This window comes from Lagenorhynchus albirostris, chromosome 11 (genome assembly GCF_949774975.1).
Source record: "Lagenorhynchus albirostris chromosome 11, mLagAlb1.1, whole genome shotgun sequence".
Lineage (NCBI taxonomy): Eukaryota > Metazoa > Chordata > Mammalia > Artiodactyla > Delphinidae > Lagenorhynchus > Lagenorhynchus albirostris.
This window is the reverse complement of record NC_083105.1, coordinates 93828070-93852529: the sequence shown is the minus strand read 5'-3', so window position 1 is coordinate 93852529 and position 24460 is coordinate 93828070. Positions and strand designations below refer to the sequence as shown.

At 45.0% G+C, this 24460-nt stretch overlaps 1 protein-coding gene and 1 pseudogene across 1 annotated transcript in view; one reads left to right on the top strand and one right to left on the bottom strand.

Annotated features, from left to right (window-relative positions):
* GRIN2B (glutamate ionotropic receptor NMDA type subunit 2B) overlaps positions 1-24460 on the bottom strand; it is a 426141-nt gene that overhangs the window by 54840 nt on the left and 346841 nt on the right. The window lies entirely within an intron of this gene.
* Positions 5459-5854, top strand: LOC132529125 (small ribosomal subunit protein uS8-like; annotated as a pseudogene).

Below are 24460 nucleotides of genomic sequence, written 5' to 3'. Positions count from 1 at the left end.
ATGGGAGACGTCAAAGTCTTCCTTCTGCTAACAGATTTCCTCCACCGCTGGCAGTGAAGCTGGTACCCAACAGCACGCTGGGACACACAGGGGCGGCACTCCTTCTGGAAGCCCCCGAATCTGTCCCCTTGGTGAGCGCGTCCTCGGGGAGAAGGAGAGGAGTCCAGGCAGGGCATGGCTGCTGTGAAGGCCACCGTAGTCCTTGCCCAGAGAGCAGAGGGCATCGCTCTCCCCGGGCAGCCTCTCTCATCTGCAGGCAAAGTCATCTCTCAAGATGCTGGCATGAAAGCCCTTAAGTGAGCCTCTTTAGGCGTCAAGGGTTATTTTCCCCAAGTCAAAGCATTGTTGTTTCTTGCTGGAGATGACATCCGGATCTAACGCTAAACACTTGCTGCTTATTTGACGCCTTCGTCTGACTGTTAGAATGCAAAACTGAAAACTACATGTAATTTCCCTGAGCAAGCCGAAGGGACCAGCAGTCTCTGCCAGGCAGCCCGGATCTGCACCCCATCCCGTCCCAAAGTGGTGTCAAGCAGGCCGCTGTCATGTGTGGGGCATGCCCTGGGGCAGGCCTGAGACTCCTGATAGAACAGAAATCAAGGAGAGCAGGGCACTCCTATTTCTCCTCCCCCAAAGCTACACATCTTAGCTCTGAGGATTTTCAAAGGTTAAGTGTGTGATAACACTTCATTTTGTTCAACCTTTCTTTTTCTGCATCCATCCCTCCCCTCCATTCCTCATAAGCAAGTAAACATTCTGGTGTATAACCATCCATTCTCTATATTCATACAAAATACATCTGTGAGTATGTATGTATGAGTGTGTTTTTCCAAAGTCGGATGTGTATGTGTGAGTATGTATGTATGACACCAGGTCATAGTATGCATGTCTCTGCAAACGTGCTTTTCCCACTTAATTATACATCATGGGCTTCCTTCCAACTCAGTAGATGGCAGACTTGAGTCCTTTTAATAGCTGCATAGTACTTCCTACTAATGAATACATCCTAATTTATTCAGTCATATCCCTATTGATAAACATTTAGGATGTTCCCCCCAAATTTAACAAAAACGCATACTACTGAATACATATCTTGGTATTTCCAAAGCATCAATTACCAATAATAAAAAAGTAGAATGAAAGGATATTTGTGTTTTCAAATGTGCTAGATGTTGCCAGACTACGTTACCAAAGGTTTAGAGTGACTGAAATTCCCACCAGCAGAGCACGAGAATGCGCCCTGCTCACGTTCTCACCAGCACTAGGTTGTTACCCCTATCAAGCGTTCGCCAATCTGAAGAATGAAAACTGGTGTCTAATTGCTCTAATTTTCATCTCCTTGACTCGCAGTAAACCAGAGCACCCTTGCACGGCTGTTAGCCGTTTTGATTTCTTCCTTTTACCCTCCAGTCACACACTTCACCCATTTTCTGTTGAGTTGTCGGTCTTTCCTATCTACTTGTAGGGAGTTCCTGGTATAGTATGATAGTAACCCTTTATCTGTCAGATGTGCTTGAAATATTTTTCTACTCTAAGATTTGTCTTCTGACTGTTTTTGGTATTTTTTTATGCACAAGATTTTACTTTTACTCCTTTCTGTCAAAGTAAAACATGTCTCTTTTTATACAGAATGCTTGATTACCCACCCTTACTTTAAAGAAAAGATCTATCCCACTCCATAGCATTCCTTATTTTAATGTTTGGCAGTGTTATTTACAATACTAATTTAAACGTAGAGCTACGAATAAACACTAGAAAAACTAAGGTTATACAATGAAATGTGTGTGTTATAGACCTTGACAACGGAAAATAAAATAGCATGTACTAAGAGTCAGGGAATGGGAAGAAGTATAAAAGTACTAAATTTGTTTTAAGTGTGTCTCTAGAGTATAGCACGCGGTTGGCTTTTGCTTTGTAAACCAACCTGAAAGTCTTTTTGTCTTAATACCTAAATTTTGCTCATTTACGTTAATTGATGTGGTGTATTTGGCTTTGTCTCTGTAATATTTTGGTCTTTACTATTTTTTAATTATTTATTTTTAAGGATAGTTGATTTACAATATCGTGTCCATTTTCAAGTGTACAGCTAAGTAAAACTCAGTTGGTTTTGCTTAGATTATATTCCATTATAGGTTATTGCAAGATGTTGAATATAATTCCCTGTGCTCTACAGTAAATCCTTGTTGCTTCTCTATTTTATGTAGTCTGTATCTGTTAATCCCATACCCCTTATTTGTCCCTTCTTCCCTCCCTCTCCCCTTTGGTAACCATAAGTTTATCTTCTATGTCTTCTCGCAGTGTTCTGTGTTCTTGCTTTTTGCACGGAGCTTTGTCTATACTATGTGGGGTCGACGTGCAGCTTCGTTTTCTGGGCTGCACAGTCTTCTCTCCATCAGCCCCTCCCACGTTTCTCAAATGCTCTGCATCCTTCGTAGCCCTCCTCAGGCCTCAGCAACACCATGATGCTGTGCTTGTCCACCCCCAGCCAGAGAACAAGCTCTGTTTGATCTTCCGTAATCATTTTGTGGGTCAACTGCTCCCTGGGGCTATTACATTAAAATCTCTGTCTCTGTCTGTGAATGTGTCTTCAAGCACTCGAGGGCAGAGACTATATTATTTACCTCTTTCTGTCCCTGTACTGGCTTGAAACAAGTGTGTTCTCAGTAAATTATTGACTGATGTGTCACTGGGGGACAAATACTTCATACCCTCAGAAAGCCTCCAGTGCTAGATATCGGTCCAGTGCTCTTCCACAGAAAGGCTGTAGCAGGTAAGGGCTGCCTCACATACCGCCTCTCTCAATTCTGCCTCTAGATTACAGAGTGCCCTGGGCGGACTCAGTTCCATGTGGATGGCTGTACGTACGACGGCACATCTGCTGTGCTCCTTCCCCTAATCGCGTGCACACTCGGTGATGTCTGGATTTGGAAAGTTAGTGTTTTGAAAAATGTGTTAGAAAATAATTTCCATATTCAAATTTGATCCCTGCTGCCTTGACCCTTTACTGCCTTGACACGTACTAAGCTGGGGACCGGGGCACACACGCCGAAGGGAGACCCTTGCAGCCACTCTTGCCTGGCACCTGAGTGGGTCTCCCAGCGGCACTGGGTGTCCGTTGTCATCTCAGGCCTCATCTGCTATCCCTGGCTGACCCCTGCCCCTCTGAGAGAGCCCGGGGCTCCCTGGGGGTTGTGCAGACCCACTGCTGCCACTGCCCATCGCCCCCTGTGTGGTCCCTGTTCTCCACGGTTCCTCCCTCCATCTCTCCTGCTCTGGAGAGTGAAGGAATGGAGAAGTGGCGAGCTGGGGTAGAATCTGGGGCCGGGAATGGAAGGTGCTGATTCCCTCGGCACCAGAGAACAGCTGTGGTCATCTCAGATAACACCACGAGCAGAGATGCGATAATATCAGAGTAACTGTGTGTATCCTGGGTCAGGCCCCGTGCCAGACGCTTCACACAGAGTGATGGCATTCCGCTGCCACTAGCTCCCAAATAGGCGGGTACTGCGATGCCCACAGTAGAGGCAGAGAAACTGAGGCTCGCTGAGGGTCCAGGACGTCATCCCTGATCTGTTTGACTCTGGAAGCCTGTGTTTCTTGCACTGTGCCATGTGGCCAAGAGAATATTTCTGGCCTCTTGACTCCTTCCCTGCCGTGATCTGAGAGAAAAGCATCTGCTTCAGCTCCACAGCCCCCTCCAGTCACCTAAGCCTCCCAGAAGCTGGGACTCATGGTTGTGTCTGAAGACTTTACAGCAAGTGTCAACTGGAGTCCGTGGGGGGCGGGGGGCACAGGCAGGATGGTAGCAGTAGGAGGCAGGGCACAGACAAGCTGTGTGCCCTTTGGTGAGTTATTTCACCTCTGGGCCTGGCATGCCGTAGTTTTATGCAAGTAGTATTTGCTATTTTTTCTCCTCCTTCTTCCCCTCCTGCTGTTACTGTTATTCCTACTACCAACAACAGCAACTCCTCAGCGGGCCTACTTTCCTCCCAGAACCAGCTCCAACTTCTCAAACTCTTAACTCGATCTGTTTCAAAATGTCAGACTAAACTCCATGCCCTTCTTCCGGTTACATGCAATATTTTCATTCAGGCGCAAATAAAAACAGAGATCACGAGAGTAAACTTGCTACGACCCTTCCAGATTTACCAAAGGCCTTGAACCCAACGAATGCCACCCAGCCAGGTGATCCTCTCCCATAAACCCCTCCCTGGGGCAAGGTGGACAGTTTAGAAAGCGTAGTAATTCTTTTAGGTCAGAGCATATTATTTTAAGTACTTTGCTCAACGGGCTCAACTAAGCTGAAAGATTCAACATGTTTTCCTGAAGTATCTGATGCCTTCCTGGCCCGAGGGTTTGAAACCTCCCAAGCCAACTCCCCATCCCTGGACAGCAACCCTCAGAGTCCATTCTGGGGCTCAGAGGGGCTCAGTTACTGAGAGTGGAGCCCCATCGACCTTGTCCTCTGATCCACTTTTTTCCAAAAAAGGCCCTCTTCTTGAACATCAAGACTGAGTCCTGGGCCACCTCCTCTGGCAATGTGGGACCAGGCAGAGACCTCTGGAACTAAACCGCACCAAGTCATGTCCCGCCTCCTCTGAGTCAACTTCCTCCTGTATCATGGGGCTCTAGACATATGTGCAACATGCCCAAGGCTTAGGCTGCTCCAGAACCCAGCTCAGCAGGGCTGGGACGCTGACGGACTGACTGGACTGATGGATGCGGGTGGTGTTACAACCTGCTTCGGGGGACTGGCCACAGGCTTTAGTCACGGACATCACTCCTCATCAAGTTCCCTTGTCATGGCTACCTTTGTTCTCTGATTGCAAACTGAAAGGATAGAGCGTGAGTGTACAATGCCTGAAGGTTCTGAATGTGACTTCCTGGATTTCAGCCCTGGCTTGGCAAAGTCTTCACTGGTATTTACATATGTGTGCATGACTGTAAGCATGCATGCACGTATGTACGTGTGCATTCATACATTCACTCACTCCACTACTTCATTCTAATTTGTCATCTTAGTTACATGCAGGGCCTTGAGTCGGAAAGGCCTAAATTGAGTCCTGGCTTTGGTTGTGTGTGACTCTGCAGGGGCTACCTAACCTTTTAAGTTCTGGGTTGTGGATAACTGCTCTTTTGTCTACCAACCAGCCATCCTCTGCCTGACCCCCTAACTCACTCTCTCCCCCACCCCTTTTGCTTAGCTCAGTCTCTCCTTTTGTGAACTGCCCCTTCCTCGATTCCAACCACATGGTCCTCTGAGAATGGCCATGTTATTAAATCTCCCAGTCCATCCTCTGACCCAGCTACAGCTGAGGGGCGGGCACCTGACTGGTTGGGTCAAATCCTTGGGATTTTTGGCCTTAGGAACAAAGAGTGTTAAGTCAGTCTTTCCCCAGTAGCACAAGCTATCATATGTAAAAATCAGAAGCTCTTTCCACCACCTTTCCGTGCTGCCATAGTGGTGCCCATGAATGTCCTGACTGATGCTCTCGAGAGTGTCAACAATGCCGAAAGGAGAGGCAAGTGACAGTTTCTTATTAGGCCGTGCTCCAAAGTCACTGTCAGGTTCCTCACTGTGACGATGAAGCATGGTTACATTGGCGAATTTGAAATCACTGATGATCACAGGGTGGGGAAAATCGTTGTGAACCTCACAGGCAGGCCAAAGAAGTGTGGAGTGTCCAACTCTAGATTTGATGTGCAACTGAAAGTCTAGACAAATGGCAGAATAAACCGCTCCCATCCCATCAGTTTGGGTTTCATTGTACTGATAACTTCATCTGGCATCACGGACCATGAAGAAGCAAGATGAAAACACACAGGAAGGAAAATCCTTGGATTCTTTTTCTAGGGATGTAGTACATACATGCAAATAAAATGCCTCAGAGAGAAAAAAAAAAACCCGGAAGCTGTGGGCCACCATGCTTCACACCCTAGGAGAAAACTGGCCAATGGAGAGAGAAGAATGAAGCCAGTGGCCAGAGGAAAGCATGTACCAGTGAGAGAGTGAGCAAGATACCTGAGAGCATCAGTGTTCTAGAGGCTCAGCCACGTTCCCATCGTGGGTTCTGGTCAGACAATCCAGTATCCTTGTAATAAATTTGCCTCTTGCTTAAGTTCATTCAAGTGGGATATTTATTCTTTATCACCGAAACAGTCCCCATAATGCACTGTTTATCTCATCTATAAACGGCAATAGATAGCAACTATAACTATATTTATGAGGTTTCGATGAGAATTAAATGAAATAATGTATCTAAAATGCTTTTGCAAAATGCCTGGAACTTGGTGAGCACTGAGTAAATGATGCTGGTGGTGGTTGGTGTTTACCACCAACTTTCTGTGAACATCTCAGGGGCCAGGAAGTAGGTTGCGTCACCAGTGACAGGCAGATCCCACTGCCATTCCTAAATAAGCACCCCCTGCATGGGATCAAGGAGAAGCAGGAGGCTCCCCTCAAGTTCTCAGGTGCTGGGGTGTAGGCAGGGCCAATCAGCAGAGTTCCTGTTGTCAAGTCCCACAGTGACTTGTGGCTGCATCCCCTTCCAGCCCCCAGGCCTTGGGGAGGTGGGGAGGGGTTACTTGGACAATCACAGGGTCTGCACTTGCAGCCAATCTCACTTGGCAGGTCCAAAGTACACCAAAGTACCTTTTGCCCACTGGCCCGCATGCTAAACTCTGCTGCCAGGTCCCGTTATTTCCATTCCCTCCATCTCCTTTTCTACTCTCCATGGCCCCCTTCCACAAATCCTTTTCCAGGATTAAGAGCTTATAACCAGAAGGTTCTTATAAGATCCCTATAGAGAGGTTTCAAAAGCCAAGCAAGTGGTAGGGACAACATCTGAATCCAGACATTTTAATACCAGAGTCTTCGCTTTTTGCCACTCCTCTATGTTGCCTCAAATATTGGATAAGACACATAAGAACCATATCAGGCATGTAGTAATAATGTTCAGTAAATGGTACTGATCCAGAATAGCCCACCCGCCCTGTTCTCCTTAGGCAGCCCATGTGCCGCGGGCCCGCCATAGCATCAGATGTCCTAGAGGCCCAGAGCAGCAGCAGGACAAAAGACACTAAGTGGAAGCAGTGCCCCACCCCGAAAGCAGCAACTCGTTGTGCGAGACCTCTGGAAGCCAGAGGTGATTATACTGCTCTTCAAATGCTTTACTGAACCGCTCCCTGCTTGCTCTGCCCTTGGCTTCCTGATGAGTTTCATTACATCGTCTATCATGATCTTTCACTTAATTTTTTTAAATTTATTTTTTATTTATTTATTTTTGGCTGCGTTGGGTCTTCGTTGCTGTGCTCGGGCTTTCTCTCGTTGCAGAGAGCGGGGGCTACTCTTCGTTGTGGTGTGCGGGCTTCTCATTGCGGTGGCTTCTCCTGTTGCAGAGTATGGGCTCTAGGCACGCAGGCTTCAGCAGTTGCGTCGTGTGGGCTCAGAAGTTGTGGCTCGCCGGCTCTAGAGGGCAGGCTCAGTAGTTGTGGCGCACGGGCTTAGTTGCTCCACGGCATGGGGGACCTTCCCAGACCAGGGGTCGAACCCGTGTCCCCTGTATTGGCAAGTGGATTCTTAACCACTGAGCCACCAGGGAAGTCCCTCTCTGAATTTTAAATGTATTTAATATTTAAAGACAAGGTTATTTGAAAATATGCAAGACTCTACCCATAAATCTTAGATACATAAGGCTAGCACCTGTATCAAGGACATCTCAGGACACTAAGAAAAATGATGCAAATGTTGCACACTGAGTGAACCCACCCAACAAGCAAAATCGGGTTCCCGTGCAAATCTTCAGGAGCTAGAAAACATGCCCAGGACTGAAGCAGGACCTTATCAGGTGAGGTTGCGGAGAGCTGTTTTCAGCACTGCGGGGTGCTCACACACGAGAGCCAAAAGGAAAGTAATGGGAGGGATTCTGGAAAAGGAACATATTGCATAAGTGTAATGACAATGTTTCCCAGCCCACAAATCTGAATGTAAACTCTGATGATTATGAATGTGTTTTCAGGGACAATGAAGCAGCGGAGTTGTGAGGCATAAGGTTGTGAATATATATGAAAAGAAACAAGGCATGAACACTGATAAGGCACATCAAAATAACTGAGGCAATAAGGGAACACAAATAGAAGAGAGCAAAGTCATTGAAAATGCATTCAAGTTTAAAACGACTAGACCACAGATAAAAGAAAAAAATCGTGAAGATGTGTGTCCAAGAAGGTCCCTTGTAGAATTCATAGAACAGTGTGCTCACACCTCACTAAGGCCATGCAAAAGAGGAATAAACTCCTAATAAGAACACTCTAAGACTGTCCAGGGTCTACCACCCCTCCTTAGCCAGAAAAGGTCCATTTTGTGGACAGGCATACACTTGTTAAGAATGTAGAAAGTAGTTTTTTTCCAGAATATTCTGGACTACGCTATCCCAAACTAGGATATCTAAAGTCATTCCTTTTCTCACCGAAGTGCCTTGCCCCAGCCTTGCAGGGTGGAAATGGCAGGAAAGGATCTCAGTCTGGCCTCCATTCTCAGATATTCTATCTCTTGCCTGGATTTCTGGATTACTCCTAGCTGGTCCCTGGCCCCCTCCAGTCTTATCTTTCTCCAGTTCATCCTCTTCTTGGCCCCAGATTTCTTAAAATACAGATCTGATCCCATCCCGACTCTTCTCAAAGCCTGTCAGTGCCTCCTCATTCACCTACAGAAAAGTACCCAACCTCCTTGGGAGAGGACACATTTGTTCCCCATACTTTCCCTTTATCTTTCCCGTTCCTACCCACCCTCCCTCCCTCTCCCTCTCCCTCTCCCTCTCCCTCTCTCTCTCTGTCTTTCTTGCCTTCCCACTTTCTTTTTGGGTTATCTCTTCAGATTTCCTAGCCTTTCACTCTGATAAGAGCACACTACTCTCTTTCTTACCTAATGCCTCCACTCATGCTGTAATTCTCTATTTTAAATGCCTGCTCTTCTGGGTGAAACCCACTCAACCTTCAGGATTCAGCTCATTTGGTATCAAGAAGCCTTTTCTCACCACACCCCCAGGCTGGGTTAAGGTGTTAGGTATCCCTCTTTGGTACTCCCCAAATACCCTGTGCAAACCTCCGTCACTGAACTTCCATACGACACTATATTTAATTGCTTGTGTGTCTGGCCTGCTCCAGTAGACTATGAGTTCCTCAATGGCAGAGACTAAATATTATTTCTTTTTTCCCAAATGCTCAGCATAGAGAATGGTACCACAATGGGCACTCAGTATTACTAGGTTAGTTGAATAAATGAATGACTGGGATTTCAAAAGGAGAATCTGCTCTTGGCCGCTAATAACAGCTACTGGTGATCCTACTACTAATACTGACTAATATTTTTTGAGCATTTTACTGTGTGTTAGGGACTACGCTAAGCAATGAACGTGGATTAGCAAATTTAATTCTCAGTATAGTCTTATAAGGTGGATATTAGTTTTTACACCCATTTACGGTAGTTTATTATATTAGTGGTACCCAATAAATCATATGTCTCAGTAGCCATGCCCTTGTGACTCGCTTTGACCAGAAGGACAGCAAAAAAATGTGACACATGTAGAGATGATGATTGACAGTGCAAAGGGCCTTGCCTTCTTGGCATGGTGGCTGACAGCTCTGAAAAAACTTGGGCCAGCCTCCCTGAGGATGAGCAAACCTGCAGAATAAGGTCCAGCTGATAGCCAGTAGCAGCAGTTAGACACGAGTGAGGCCATTACGGATTACCCACCCTTGGTTGGGCCACCAGATGACCACATCAGGTGAGTGTTACCATGTGAGACCAACCGAAGGACCACCTAGCTTATCCCAACTCAAACTAGCCCAAAGAATAACGAGTAATAAAATGGTAGCTGTTTCAGGTCACTAGGTTTTGGGGTGCTTGTTACATAGCAGAGGTTAACGGAAGTATGTCCATCTCGGGAAAAGGCTCTGTGTAGCTGGCAAAACCAATGAAGAAGATAGAAGCAAGAAGCAAGACATATGGAGATAGAATTAAAAGACAAAATAGCACAAAGTCCTTTAGCCCACGTTAATAGAAATAAGTACAGTGCTGACGTTAAGTCCTTCTTAACAGTAGTACTGTTGAAATAGTGCTAAACATAGAGATGGAAATCCTAGATCTCAGGCCCAGCCCTGCTCCCGACAAGTCCTGTGAATGTGACAGATCGCTTAACCTCTTGGACTCTGTTTCTTTATCAGCAATGTGGGAAGTTACATGTATATGTTTACAGGTATATTCTACTTCTGCTAATCTCACAGGGCTGGTAGAAGAATCCAATGTATATAACAAATTGTCCAAATGTAAGTATTACTGTTGTTGAATTAGTTAATAACTTTGGTTCGCAACAATGACTAGCAATTTACCTGTGAACCAACATAAGCCGGTGGGACAGTGAGAGAAATCCTGAAGTTAAACAGTCATCATGTTTCCATGTATCAAATAATATTTCTCTACTAGGTATTTCAACACCTTTCATATCAGTGGTATCTTACCGTTTTCTTGTAGAAGGTGCTCTTGGGGTATCTCGTATAACTCTTTTCCTTTTCTCCCCAGTGTTTATAATCTAGTTTTACGTCATCCACTGAAGGCCAGGGGGATGCCTGGTCTCAGAGCAAGAGCACAGGGCCAGGAGTGTGGACACGTGCTCGGCCGCTGGCTCTAACCAGCTGTGGGGCCTTGGCCCTTACTTTCCTGAGCCTGATTCTCTATCTGTAAAATATGAGGGTAACAACGTTTACCAAAAGTCCCCCAAAGGGGTTCAAGAGCGACAACTGGGATGATGTGTGTGGAAATGTCTTGAAACTATTCCCTGCACAAAGTCAAGGTGGTGTCAAGCAGAAAATACCCTTGATGTTTAAAGGTATTCATTTCTTTAGAGGTATTTAAATTGACGATATGCCAGACACTGGCCTAAGTGGTAGGTTTTGCAGGGGAAAAATGGGGAGACTGACCTTTTGAGATGCGAGGTCATTTGCCTGTGGTCACGTAATAATTAAAAAATGGCTGAATTGGATTCAAATCCTTGTCTGCCTCCCTCTACAGCTTGGGCAGCCTCCAAATGAAAACGCCTCAGCCCCCAGGAAAGCAGAATGATTGGCCAGGTTGTTTACGTTAAATGGGGTCACCAGCTTGCGGCTAAAGAAACAGATGATGAAAAAAGTGCTGGGGGAGAAAAGGCCTGTGTACAAACACAGCTTAATTAATTAGGCAACTCAGACAAGGCAGAAGAGGCGGGTTTCCAGATGCCTGACATGGAGGATTAATAAGCAGAGAGGCACCAGTCCCCGGCCTTGATTTCTGTCCAAAGCACATGGTGGGATTAAATGACTAAATTGCCTCAGTGCCCCTCACCTAACTCAACTAAAGCCACTTGACTGGTTGTCATTGAGAATGACAACCGAACTGAAAAGGCTCCACCGACTAAAGCTTCAGGTGCAGACCAGAAAATAAAGTAGTTTCCAGTGTTTCTAATTCAAGTTACAAAGGGTCAGAATAAAATTAAAGTGATGTTAGGTTGCACGCCACTAGCCCTTGGAAATTCCACATCTGTACCTACTCAGGGAAATAAAATGGAAACCCTCTAATTCCTAGCAGGCAAAGCCACCAGCTGCACGGCCACTGTCTTCATGGTTGCAATGGAAGTGTGTTTGGGAAAAGCCAGAGCACACAGCCCACTGCTTCCATTTTCTAATTCATTTTGCTTATTTAAAGGATAAATGATTATTTAGGAAAGAGATTTACTGTACTCACCTGAGTTATGGTAACTATAAAGTACAACCATCCCTTGATCTCCACGGGGTACTGGTTCCAGGACTGTCCCCCCCACCCCCAAGGTACCAAAATCCAGGGACGCTCAGATGCTCAAGTCCCTTATATAAAATAACATAGTACAGTCGGCACTCATCCTCAGATATGGAAGGCCAACCGTATGTGTGAAATCTTTCGGGATCGTGACAAAATGGGGTTGGACCAGCCCAGGGGAATAAATCATATGGAGTCAATATTAAATGAAATGTGTACTGTTCCAGCTCTAGTGTGACTTTATGAGTCAAAGTGACTTTCCAGGAATGGGTCCCTTCTCTGCTTCCACAGTTAACATTTCCTAGGGGTTCTAAAAGCGCTGCTAATTCGTTGTTTATGTGTTTGACAGTGAATTTCCATGTATTCTGCAGTTGTTTGGGACTTGTCCTCTGCCCAATTAAGCAGAGGAAGTTAATGAGGTATGCAATGACTTCGTGCCACCCAGCAAACAGGATACAAAGTGTACAGGGAGAAGTCAGTGAAGGGTCAGGGCAAAGAGTCAAGGGAGGCTTGAGGGTTAGGTCTGGGCAGAGGGTGGAGGGGCAGAGAGGCCAGGCGAGACTCCACATTTGTGGCGGGGGGGCGGTGGGGAGCTAAACAAAGACACCTAGATCTGGACGTGGTCTAGACAGATTCAGTCATTTTTCAACCACGCTGTATATTAGAATCACCTGTAAAGCTATCAAAATGCTGATTCCTGGGTCCTGTCCCCACCCCCAGTCTTGGAATTGCAGGATGTAGTCTAAACAACAGTAGGATAAAAAAAATCTCCCCAGGTGATTCTCACGGGAAGCAGGATGGAGGACCACTCATCTATGGGGACCTCTTCATTTTACTAAAGGGGAAACAAGGGAAAAAATATGGGGAAGCCAAAGAGAGCGCCACTGGGGGCCCGTGGCGGAAGGTGACCCTTCACTGAGTTGTCCTGGGCAGCTTCGCTCTGGCTTCAGGCGGAAGGAATTTCTCACGGCCCGGCATCCTTCACCTTGTCAGGCTGTCGCACTTGGGCCCATTTGCAGATTCTTCTGTTAACATGAAGTGAGGCTGAGGGGATTTAGACCAGTGGCGCTCAAAGTGTGGTCCCCACACCGGCCCCATCAGCATCACTCGGGAGCTTGTTAGAAATGCACGTTCCCAGGCTTCACTCCTGACCCTGTGAGTCGGCAGCTGTGGGAGTAGGACCCAGAAATCTGGGTTTTAACACACCTGAGGCACACTGAAGTTTGAGAACCACTGGTTTAGATCATTGTTTTTCAAACTTGGGTCTTGAGAGGCAGGAAGTAGAGTGGGCGGGGATGGTACTAAGGTTCATGAGGACACTGGCTGCTGCAACTGAGGATGAAGGATGGGGTTTTCTTCTAAGGAATCAAGGACCACAGGGTAAAATTCATCCCTGTCCACAATGAGGATTTTAATATTTACCATGTGTCCCCTGCCTGGCTACAGCTAACTGGTGGAAATAAAGTGCCTCTTCTTCCCTCGAAGAGATGTGAGGTCACACTGATACATCCCTGCTTTGATCAAGTTCCGTCTTTGCCTACGATAGGGGTTATTTCAGAACCCTTCCTGGTCTTAACGTTAATATTTCTATTTCAGCTCTTGATTATGTCTCATAATAGATAAGAAAACTCACATAATAGTAAAAAAAAAAATCAACATTTTCTTTGCTTGCAGAACGTATTCACGACTCACACCCAGCGACACAAGCACCCACCCCCAAACCCTCCCCCACTTGTTTCTCATTCTCCCTTGGCTCTGGGCCCTTCTCGTCACTACCACACAGCAGTTGACAAGAGGAATATGCTGAGATGATGGAAGAGCCAGGTCACAGCAGATAATCCATTTATGTATAACCAAAAATGTGTGTCACACTTCGCTGACCATGTCAGTTCCGAGCTGCTACACATACAGAAGAGATCCTTCATTCCCAAGATGGATCTCAAAGCAAAATGAAAAATGCATATGATTTGGCCATGTTCCTGCTCATGTTTTAACGCATCCTAGAATAAAAGGTAGAGAGAGGCTCTCTGACCAACAACTCTTTATTGACCACGTGGGCTGTGCTAGGCTCTGTGTGAGACTCCCTGCCGGGGACACAGAAGGCACTGACACGGACTCTGCTTTCCAGAAGCTGATAGTCGTGCCTCGGTATCCACTGGGAATTGGTTCCAGGACCAGCCAGGGATGCCATATCTATGGAGGCTCAAGTCCCAGAGTTGGTCCTCTGTGTCTGTGGGTTCCACACCCACGGATTCAACCAACCCCAGATGGTTGGATTCAATCCTGGTTGAGTCTGAGGATGCAGAAGCCGTAGACACGGAGGGCGGCCTGTATGATAAAATGGAGAAGAAAGAAATACACACACAGAAAACCGTCTTACAACATCTGGTGGATTGGCTATGGTGGGCTAACTGCTGTAACAACTAGTCTGTGAAATGTAGTATAAGTCCAACACAATAGAATTTTATTTCAAGTTCACGTAACTGCACTGAGGTGGCCAGGGCAGCCTCCTCCATGTAGTTATTTGGGGACCCAGGCCAGTGGAGACTTCCACCTTCAACGCGAGGCTTTCAAGGTCCCCACGGAGGTGTTTCCATTCCAGCTAGACAGAGACAGGGGGAGCACAGTTGAGCTTGTGTGGGAGGATTTTACGGCACCCATCACTTCTGCTCACGTCGCATTGTCTAGCCGCCAGTCATGTGGCCACACCTAATTGTAAGAGAAGCTGGAAAACAAGAGTCCAGCTGTAAACCCCAAGACGAAGCACAAACACGTTTTGGCAAAAAGCTACAGCTTCTGCCATAGTAAGCATGGTTGGAGGGTGTGTGGGGCTCGGTGGGGAGGGAGATTGGTAATAGCTTTCTCTATATGTGGTGGTCTTGTTTGGTTGTTTCCCATTATCGAGTTTTACTTTTGTAATTTTTGAAGATCCCGTTATCTGTACTTATGGTTACTTCCTTGATCTTCCTAGAGCGCTAGGGAACACTAGACAGTACAGTCCACTCCAGGGATGAGTGTTATTGGGAGGAGAAACTGCGCAAGAGAGGGGTAGCAACATTCAAATGATGCTACTTTGACGTCTTTCTGTCTCTCCTTTTAGCCAGTAATTCACTGCCTAATGCCAATGCATGAAAACCACTTTAGTGTTGCACTTACCAGGAAGTGATGGATTTCATTCAGATGCCTGGGCCAAGAGAGGTCCAGTAAGGCAGGACACCGAATGAATGCTTGTTCTGGGGTCTGATGGGATATGAATGCTGAAAGGAGATTTAAAAATACAGAGTGTAGAGGAATATGAGAAAAAGAAATCTCTTCACATGGAGAAAAGCAGGATGGTGAGACAGTCTGCAGTACTAAAGAGGGACTGGAAATGGAGAGAGGGCCATTTGCATTTTTTCCTGTTTTCTACAAAGAAGGGAAATCAATAGACCCTCCTTAAGAGCTCTCTCTGGGCAAAGAACAGATACCTATCTCATTTCTCCCCCTCACTACCCTGCCAGCACTTTCCCAGACACCATTTTATTAGTTCAGGGTACTGGGAGGAACAGAGGAAGATGGAAAAGCAGCACACATCTGGACTTACAGCCCCCCTGCTGCTTGTCTGCAAAGATAATTATCTAATTGGAATTAACAGACACTCAGCGTCTGTTGGAAACAACAGACATAAGTAGTCATCAAAAGGTTGAGTGTGAGCACAGAAGGATTGGCAAATATGTGAACCTGGCCTCTTTAACTCGGTGCCCTGAATCTAGCCGTCTGCGTGCTTTAAGTAAGATGTTCTGCTTCACGTAGACAGTTAGTGGCAGGGAGGAAAGGAGTATGTGTTAGATGTCCCGTGCATTACGCTGGGAAAGGTATTTTACACCTCTGGCGTTTGATGGTGGAAACATAAGCTCAGGAAAACCTTTCATATATTGATAGTTGTAATTAGAATACAGGTTTTTGTTCTTTAATGCATTCATTCATTCATTCATTCACTCAACAAATATATACCACTCAGGAGACAGGCACGCTTCTAGCTGCTGGGGATAAAGGTGAACAGTCCAGTTCCTGGCCTCCAGAAGTTTACATTTCAGTGAGGAAGAAAGACAGTTAGCAAATATATAATAAAATGTCAGCTGGAGAGAACTGCTATTAAGCAAATTAAATGTGGGAAAGAGGACGGCATGTGATGGGGCTTAGACAGGGTGGTCAGGGAGGTCTTCTCCAAAGAGGTGGCATTTGAGCAGAGACCTGAATGAAGTGAGGGTCCTGGGAATATCTGAAGGAGGAGGATTTCAGGCAGAAGAGTGCAAGGGCAAAGACCTTGCAATGGCACCTTCCTTGGAGTGTTTAAGGGACAGCAAGCTGGCCAGTATGGCAGGAGCTGGGGAATCCAAGGGGAGAGTGGCAGGAAATGAGTCTGGAGGGCTTGGGGGCAGACAGACCAGCTAAAGAGGCTTTGGATGATCTGTGTTTGATGAAAAGCTGTTGCAGGTTTGTGAGCAAATCACTGACATGAACTGTTATGTTTTGAAAGTACTGTTTTGGCTGCTACATCGAGAACTGACCATAGGCAGCAAGAGAAGATACAGAAGTCAGGTAAGGAGATGATAGTGACTTTGACCATGGCGGTGATAACAGAGGGAGTGTGAATTGGTTAGTTTCAGGATATGTTTGGAAGAGAGAGATGACAGGATTTGCCGACACATTTGATATTGGATGGAGAGAAAGATAACTCTGAGGTCTGGGGCCCGGGCCATGGGTGAATGGTGATGCCATCTACTGAGATCCCGTACAGAACAGTGATTAGGCTGCAGCCAGTGCAGACGTGGATGCCAGGAGGACTGAGATTAATACCCAGTTCTGCTATTTATGAGCCATGTGATCTCAGGAAGTTCTCTCTGTATCTCAGTCTTTCCTCTGTGTAACGGGGATGTTAAAAACACTGACCACATAGGGTTGTTATACAGATGAAATAAGTTAATGCCTGTAAAGCACCTAGAACAGAGTCTGTAGTATAGGAAGCTCTCAATAAATACTGGCTATGATGAGAAGCATGGAGAGTGGGAAGCAGACTCAGAAAAGAATCAAGAGCTTGACTTGGGACAGATAAGTTTGAGTCCCCTCTCAGACATCCCAGTAGAAATGTCAGTGAGCAAGTAGGCATAAGAGTTTGAGTTCAGGTGAGAGTTCCAGACTGGAGATACAAATTTGGGAGATATCCACACATAGAAGATTTTGCAGGTCAAGGGGTTGGATAGTATAAGCTTGCCCTTCCCAAGCAAACACAGACCATGGACTATAGCCACCAGGGAGAACAGTATAGAGGTTCCTTAAAAAACTAAAAACAGAGTTACCAAATGATCCTGCAATCCCACTCCTGGGCATATATCTGGAGAAAACTTTAATTTGAAAAGATACATGCACCCTAATGTTCCTAGCAGCACTATTTACAATAGCCAAGACATGGAAGCAACCTAAATGTCCATCAGCAGATGAACGGATAAAGATGATGTGGTATGTATACACACACACACACACACACACACACACACACACACAATGGAATATTGCTCAGCCATAAAAAAGAATGAAATAATGCCATTTGCAGCAACATGCACGGACCCAGAGATTATCATATTAAGTGAAGTAAGTCAGACAAAGACAAATATCATATGATATCACTTATATGTGGAATCTAAAACATGATACAAATGAACTTATTTACGAAAGAGAAGTATACTCACAGACATGAAAAACAAACGAATGGTTACCAAAGGGGACAGCGGAGGGTGGGGAGGGATAAATTAGGAGTTTGGGGTTAACGTATGCACAGTACTATATATAAAATAGGGAAACAACAAGGACCTACTGTACAGCACAGGGAACCATACTCAATATCTTGTAATAACCTATAATGAGAAAGAATCTGAAAAAGAATACATACATACATATGTATATACACACACATATATACATATATACATATGTATGTGTTTTTTCAGATTCCTTTTCATATACATGCATACATATATATGTGTATATATATGGTGTACATATGTGTGTATATATACATATATGTATGTATAACTGAATCACTTTGCTGTACACTTGAAACTAACACAACATTGTAAATTAACTATACTTCAATAAAAAAAACTACAGACCGTGGACAAGAGATTAATGTGTTCTGAAAGCTAACAAGGAAAGGCAGAGTAACGCACAAGAAGAGGTGCTTACTTAGACTTGGGGGACAGGGACTGTTTCTCTGAGCAACTGAGGTTTAAGTTGAAACCCTGAGGGAGAACTTGCATTCATAACTATGCTCCCTGCTCTTCTTTGTCTATTTTTGGTCAAAACACTCATGGCCTATATTGAGCAGATTAAAAAAGATATGCGTATAGAAAAGGACAATGACAAAATTAATTGTGCATCTATGTACATTTCCTTAGGAAAAACATCAGTTGGTCTTCTTCAATGAGATGTTCTGTCTTCAGTAAAGTTTTGGCATTTACCAGTGAAAGGAAATGTCATAATTTCCATACATTTTGCATTTGCAGCAAGAAATCACTCACGGCTTAGTCAGCATTTTCTTAAAACGATAACGATAATCACGACACAGCCTTATCTAAGCTAACAAACCATTATCCTTCATAACCTAAGCATGAACGGGACCCTGATGAAAAGGCTTACTAGTTTTCCTCCCTGTTTAGGACATTAGACCCTTAATATACACATAGAAGCTGTATATATTAAGATGCCTGTTCACACAGTCCACCAAATATGTCAATACTCTTTTCCCTTTCCCTTCCACTCTGGGTGCCAAACCACTAAAGTCCATGCTGCATCAGTAAACTGTTTAACTTAAACAGAGCTTAGGGGGCTTCCCTGGTGGCGCAGTGGTTGAGAATCTTCCTGCTAATGCAGGGGACACGGGTTCGAGCCCTGGTCTGGGAAGATCCCACATGCCGCGGAGCAACTGGGCCCGTGAACCACAACTACTGAGCCTGCGCTCCGCAACAAGAGAGGCTGCGATAGCGAGAGGCCCGCGCATCACAATGAAGAGTGGCCCCCGCTTGTCACAACTAGAGAAAGCCCTCCCACAGAAACGAAAACCCAATATAGTAAAAATAAATAAATAAGTTAATTAATTAAAAAAAACTCTCCATTCTTTATGTGCTCAAAAAAAAAAAAAAAACCAGCTTGGTTAAAGAGTCTAGGCCAAAATAATGTCACTGACCTGTGAATAAGCATGCAGGCCTGACCGGCAAAGGGGATTTAAAAGACACAAGATTAGAGTTCCCACTGAAGTGGAAAGGAAGGCTTCTACTCTTCAGAGAGACCTGCTGTCATTTTTCCACTGTCCCAGATGGTGAGAGTTATGTACTCCTTGACCTGAGCCAAAGACGATGTAAGAGAAAACAAAGGGATAAACAATAGCTGCTCAAAGAAACTGAGCAAAAGCCTATCTCCAATGGCTTAAGTACAAGACAAACTTTCCGGACAAGGATGCGTCGCCTGACCCTGTTTTCTACACTATGGTTTACAAGGTAACTGAAAAAAAATCTCGTAAGAGACTAGTTCAAGGTATCCCACAATACCTGGAAATGACAATACTAGATTTAAAGGACTTTGAACGCAGTGATTTTTTTTTTTTTTTTTGTTAAGGAGTAAACCAAGGCCAAGATATGTCCATATGCATACATTGTACACGCTGAATGAACGTGGATGGACAGGTACTGGCAGAGGCAATCACTGGGCACTGGCCACTGATCAGAGAAAGTAACATCTTGGGGGAAAAGCCATGCCTGCCAAAGAGAATCAGAGCTGGGGATCATAGTTTTCAATCTAGCCCTCTGTCAACAGCACAAGAAAGGGTCTTCTTAATTTGCAAGTTAAACAGGTCTGCAGAGTGCAGGAGTCCATCTCTGTGTATGGAAGGGTGCTTGAGCTCTCATTTCAAGATGGTCTGTCTTAATAATGCAAGTAACAGAGCACAGATGGCAGCCTTTAACACTGAAGAAGCACTTGGCAAATGAGAGTGGAGGGAGTTTCTACTAAGTCACATCACGTAGAGAACTGTGCACTCCCAGTGACCGCAGTACGGCGAGCCCCATCCTACCCCTGTCTATGGAAATGGGATGGGTCTGAATTTTCTGGGCAAAGAACATGACTCCTCTTCTTACCCTACTCTTGGCTCCCCTGCATATGACAGCCTACGGTGAAGATGAGGCATTCCCTTCCCCTTTGTTTACCCCATGGGAAGGAAACAGGAAATGAAAGATAACATGTATGGAATACCTCCAATCTCCCAGTCCCTGAGGAAGGTCTACCTACCCAGCTAGGGAGGTTATATTTTCTCCTTTTTACTGAGGAGAGAACTGACGTTCAGGAACGCTGAGTAACTTGCCCAAGGTCATCGAGTCAAAAGTTGCAGTGTCAAGATTCAAACCCAGTTGTCTCTCCCGAAGCCACATTCTTTCCAGGGGAGGCAGTCTGGTTCTGATCATGCCTATCCTACTCAAGGTCCCAGCAAAATTTCAGCAACAATGCTTTTTGATTCATACGCTGTGGCAACCAGTCAGCAACAGACCCTAGTGCCAGAGAGCGCCTTGCTCAGGTCATAAAAATAAAAAGGTTTTGCAGTCGCAGAGGCAGTAAAAGCTGTCACAGCGCTCACAGACAAGGAGGAGGCTGCCCTAATGCCAGCTACATCCTGTGGGTTTTGGCAGTCACGGCATTAATAGCTTTTTCATACCTGATGACCATTAATAGGTCACTTCTCAATGTTCAATGTCCCATTTCCTTTAAGTTCCCACACGTGTTCCATTTACTGTCCTCTTAATCATTCTCTTATTTTCCAGTAGACACTCACCAGGTTCTCTTAAATTCCTGTGGAGTCCGCAGTTTTCAACAGGATCCAGTCCTCCGGGAAGACTGGAAAAGTACCGTACGTCTTGGAAGAAAGATGTCTCGATCAACACTTAGAACGCGCTTGTCAGACACACGCCGCATCCTCTGCTGGGGAGTCACACTTCCCCACCCCTCATTTCACTGCAGCCTCCTTTCCCTTCATTACTTACCTATTTCTCCCTTCCATTGGTCCTTCTATTTTTCCTTTTCATTTTCCTCTACTCATTTTCTCTTTCCATCGTTCTCCCTTTCACTTAAATGGCCCGCGTTCTTTTCTTCACCCCTCTCTTCCTTTTCTATTCTTAGAGGCCAACCAGTTCAGTTTGAAAAACACAGGTGTCGATGTCACACAAACCTGGTTCAAAAGCTGATTCTTACACTCAGTGTGCCCTTGGACGAGTAACCATCCTGCTCCTTCCTTCAGCCTCCCCGTCTGTAAAGGATAGTTATCAACTGTATTCATGGCTAGATCTGCATTTTAAATGAGATCATCTGTGTAAATTCAGTTCAGGGCTTTGTATGGAAGTAGGACAATGCCCCGACTTCTGCCCTGTCTCCCGTCCTGCTGTTGTGAATCCTACCTTCTCTCCGTGCCTCTCCTAGCTGTCGTCTCTGGTCCTGGCTCAGCATTCAGCTCAGCTAATCCCCCTCACTGTGATATGGTTTCCCTTTAGCTGACTTCTCCTCATGGTCAACACGCCTCTATTCTGAGTCCATCCTTGTGTGGAAATAATTAGACATCACAGAACATTGCACACAGACAGAACATTCAGGCACCTCAGCGACATGCTGATTCTAAAGAACAGTAAGAACAACAATATTAAATATTTCCGGACCATTCTGAATTATCCATGAAGAATGAGGAGCTTAGGATGAAAGAATGGCCAGGTTGCCCTGTACCTCCAGGAACCAGATGTGTGACTGAGAAGGAGCCTACCATTACCAACATCACACTCATGACCTGCCCAGATAACGAAGATGACGATATTTCTTAAACTGAAAGTTTTCAAAATTTGTGAGTGACATTAACCCCTGGCTCTTAGATTACTTTTTGGTGGACATAACTCTAATCTAAGGGGAACAATTTAGGAGGTAAACCTTCCACAAAAACTTCAGACTCGTAGCTCTCCTTTCTGTAGAACGTCGGACCCCACTCGGAGACACTGACTTGCGTTGTTGCACGCGGTGACCTCTGCTACGTAACCGCATCGTGTTTATTTCCCGGCCTCTGTAGCCCATGCATCTTTCGGTAGTTCTCAGCCTGACCTGCCATTTCCGTGTCTCAGACTTTTCTTGTCTTTATTTTCCCTGAGTCCTCGAGTTCCCTCTGCCCTTGTCTTAACTGAACTTCATCCTGTTAGTTTCTGATTACTTGTCCAATTTGTCGAGGTCATTTCCAATTCTAATCGCATCCCCCACGGCTTTAGGCTCCACTGTAGATTCAGCCTCATCTGTGAGCTTAATGAGTGCGCTGCCGCTGCGTCCAAGTCGCTGATGACAGTCTTCACTAGAGTGGAGCCAGGACTGGGCCCTGTGCAACACCATTTTTACGTGTTTACTTGTCAGAAGAAATGTATGTGCGGATGCCTTAACGATATCTAGAGAACATAAGCTTCTCTTCTCTTCAGAATCTAGGGTTATTTGGGTAGAATTTGTGACATTTTTGGCATTTCAAGTCTGTAGTTCCTTACAAGCCAAATTAAATAATCGAAGTCACGGCTCCAAACATAACTTTCTTTGTTTAAAAAAGTCTCAGTATTTTGAATATAAAAGTCAGTACCTATTTTCACTATTTCTTCCCTGGGAATCACTCATATGCACCCTCAGCCTTGATGAGGGGGCACCGGGAGGGGAGGGCAAGGCCCTGGCTTTCAGTTCCATCTTTGCCATTTGGCGTATGACCTTGGGTGAGTCACCTAACCTTTGTCACCCTGGACCTTATCCTCATCAGTAAACGCCTTCCAGTCCAAGAGGCTGTGATTCTCTCGTGATGAAGGGCCTAATTATTCTCAGTGACAAATTGCTACACACATTTTTTGATTATAAGCTTTTCCCATGACACTTACATATGATGTTACAACTCTGAATACATTTAAGAAGTAAGACTTAGATTAGCTCTACCCATCATCTGGAATTTATTTGCCAAAAACACATGCTTATCTGCTTAGGCGTGACTTCTCCGTGCATTCTCAAATACTTGAATGTTAGGTATGTGTGAGGTGCCCTGACGCTTGTCATTTCCTTGTGATATCACTAACAACCAATATTCTCTTGCAGAACTCTCACTTGAAGAATGAGGAAACCGAGGCCCAGACTGTTTTAGTGACTGCGTAGGACAACAGGGCTTGCTTGTGGTGAAGTTCGGGCTTGAACTTGGGTTTCTGGGCACAGAGTTCTGTACTCTTTCCATATGGCATGCTCCCCTTCCACGTAAATGATTGTTCAAACTCAGTAAAGTATATGCTCTAAAAGAAAATACCAACAATTATTTCAGCAATCAACTAAAATGCCTCCCTACGCTGTGGAGGACCATCTCTTTTTCAATGATGAATGATCATCAACTCGGCTGGTGGAGACGAAAGTAATTCTACATTTCTTACACTGGGATAGGTCAATTATTTTCTTTAAGATATTTGGCTCTAAGTCTGGAAACAATCAATTTTTTAAAAGTCAAATTCTTGGTACTTATTTCTTCACAGAAATAAACAATTTCCCCCTTCTTCTCTCCTCCTCCTCTTTCTTTTAAGCCCAGGGCTTAGGTTTTCTTTTTTCTTTTCTTTTTTTTCCCATTTGGTACTAGATTCGGCCTCCAGGTAGGAGTAATGATGTCAACAGCCCCCTTTCCTGACCTTCCTTAACATTTCTACCCTCTGACTCACTGATTTCTCTGATTCACCTGAATTTTTCTGCAAGACAAGTTCTACACAAATAAATATTTAAACAGCAGGGAAAAAGGTGTGGGGGGGTGGAGCATCTAAAGACCTAGTTGTAGAGTCTGGGGAAGAGTAAAAAGAAAGACGTATATTTGAAAGGAATGATTAGAAGAAATTTGAAAGCATCATTTCACCTCAGAAATTTGTATTCTTCCAGTCAGTCACCTTAAGACACTGGGAGTTGTATTTTTAATCCCCCAAACAATTCTCACTAATAAACTAGGGAGCAGTCTGCAATGCTTGCTCCACGGAACAAACAACAAGAACCTGAAACAGCAGTAAATCATAAGAGGTTAATGATTAAGTTCCTCTCCCTGAAATTACAAAAGAATAATGCAAAGAAATACACGTAATGTCTCTAATGAGAGGCTTGTGGACAGAAGCATCTGCCCTCTCCTTGCTGAGACCTTCCTTTATTACCCGTTTTTCCTCCTCCAACTCTATCCGTTGTCTTAGTTTCTTCTTCTTTAAGATTCTCAGAACATCTGCCTCAGTGCGTCTCCCAGATAGAAAGAAAGGAGCTGATATTCTTTTCATGTGTTTTACATAGATTATCTCATTGAATCCTCATTGTAACTGAATGGGGGGGATGTTATTTCAGCAGATACTCCCTAAGGTGACTCCTTACTGAGTTACTACTACCTTGTGTAATCTCCTCCCCTGGAGTTTGTTTCTAAGCAACAGAATATGGCAGAGGTGATAAGATGCTACCCCCTTGGTTAGGTTACGTTAATGGCAAAGGTGACGTGACTGTCACTTTCATGACAATGTTATGTTACCTGAGATTTCTTCTTCACAGACTAGG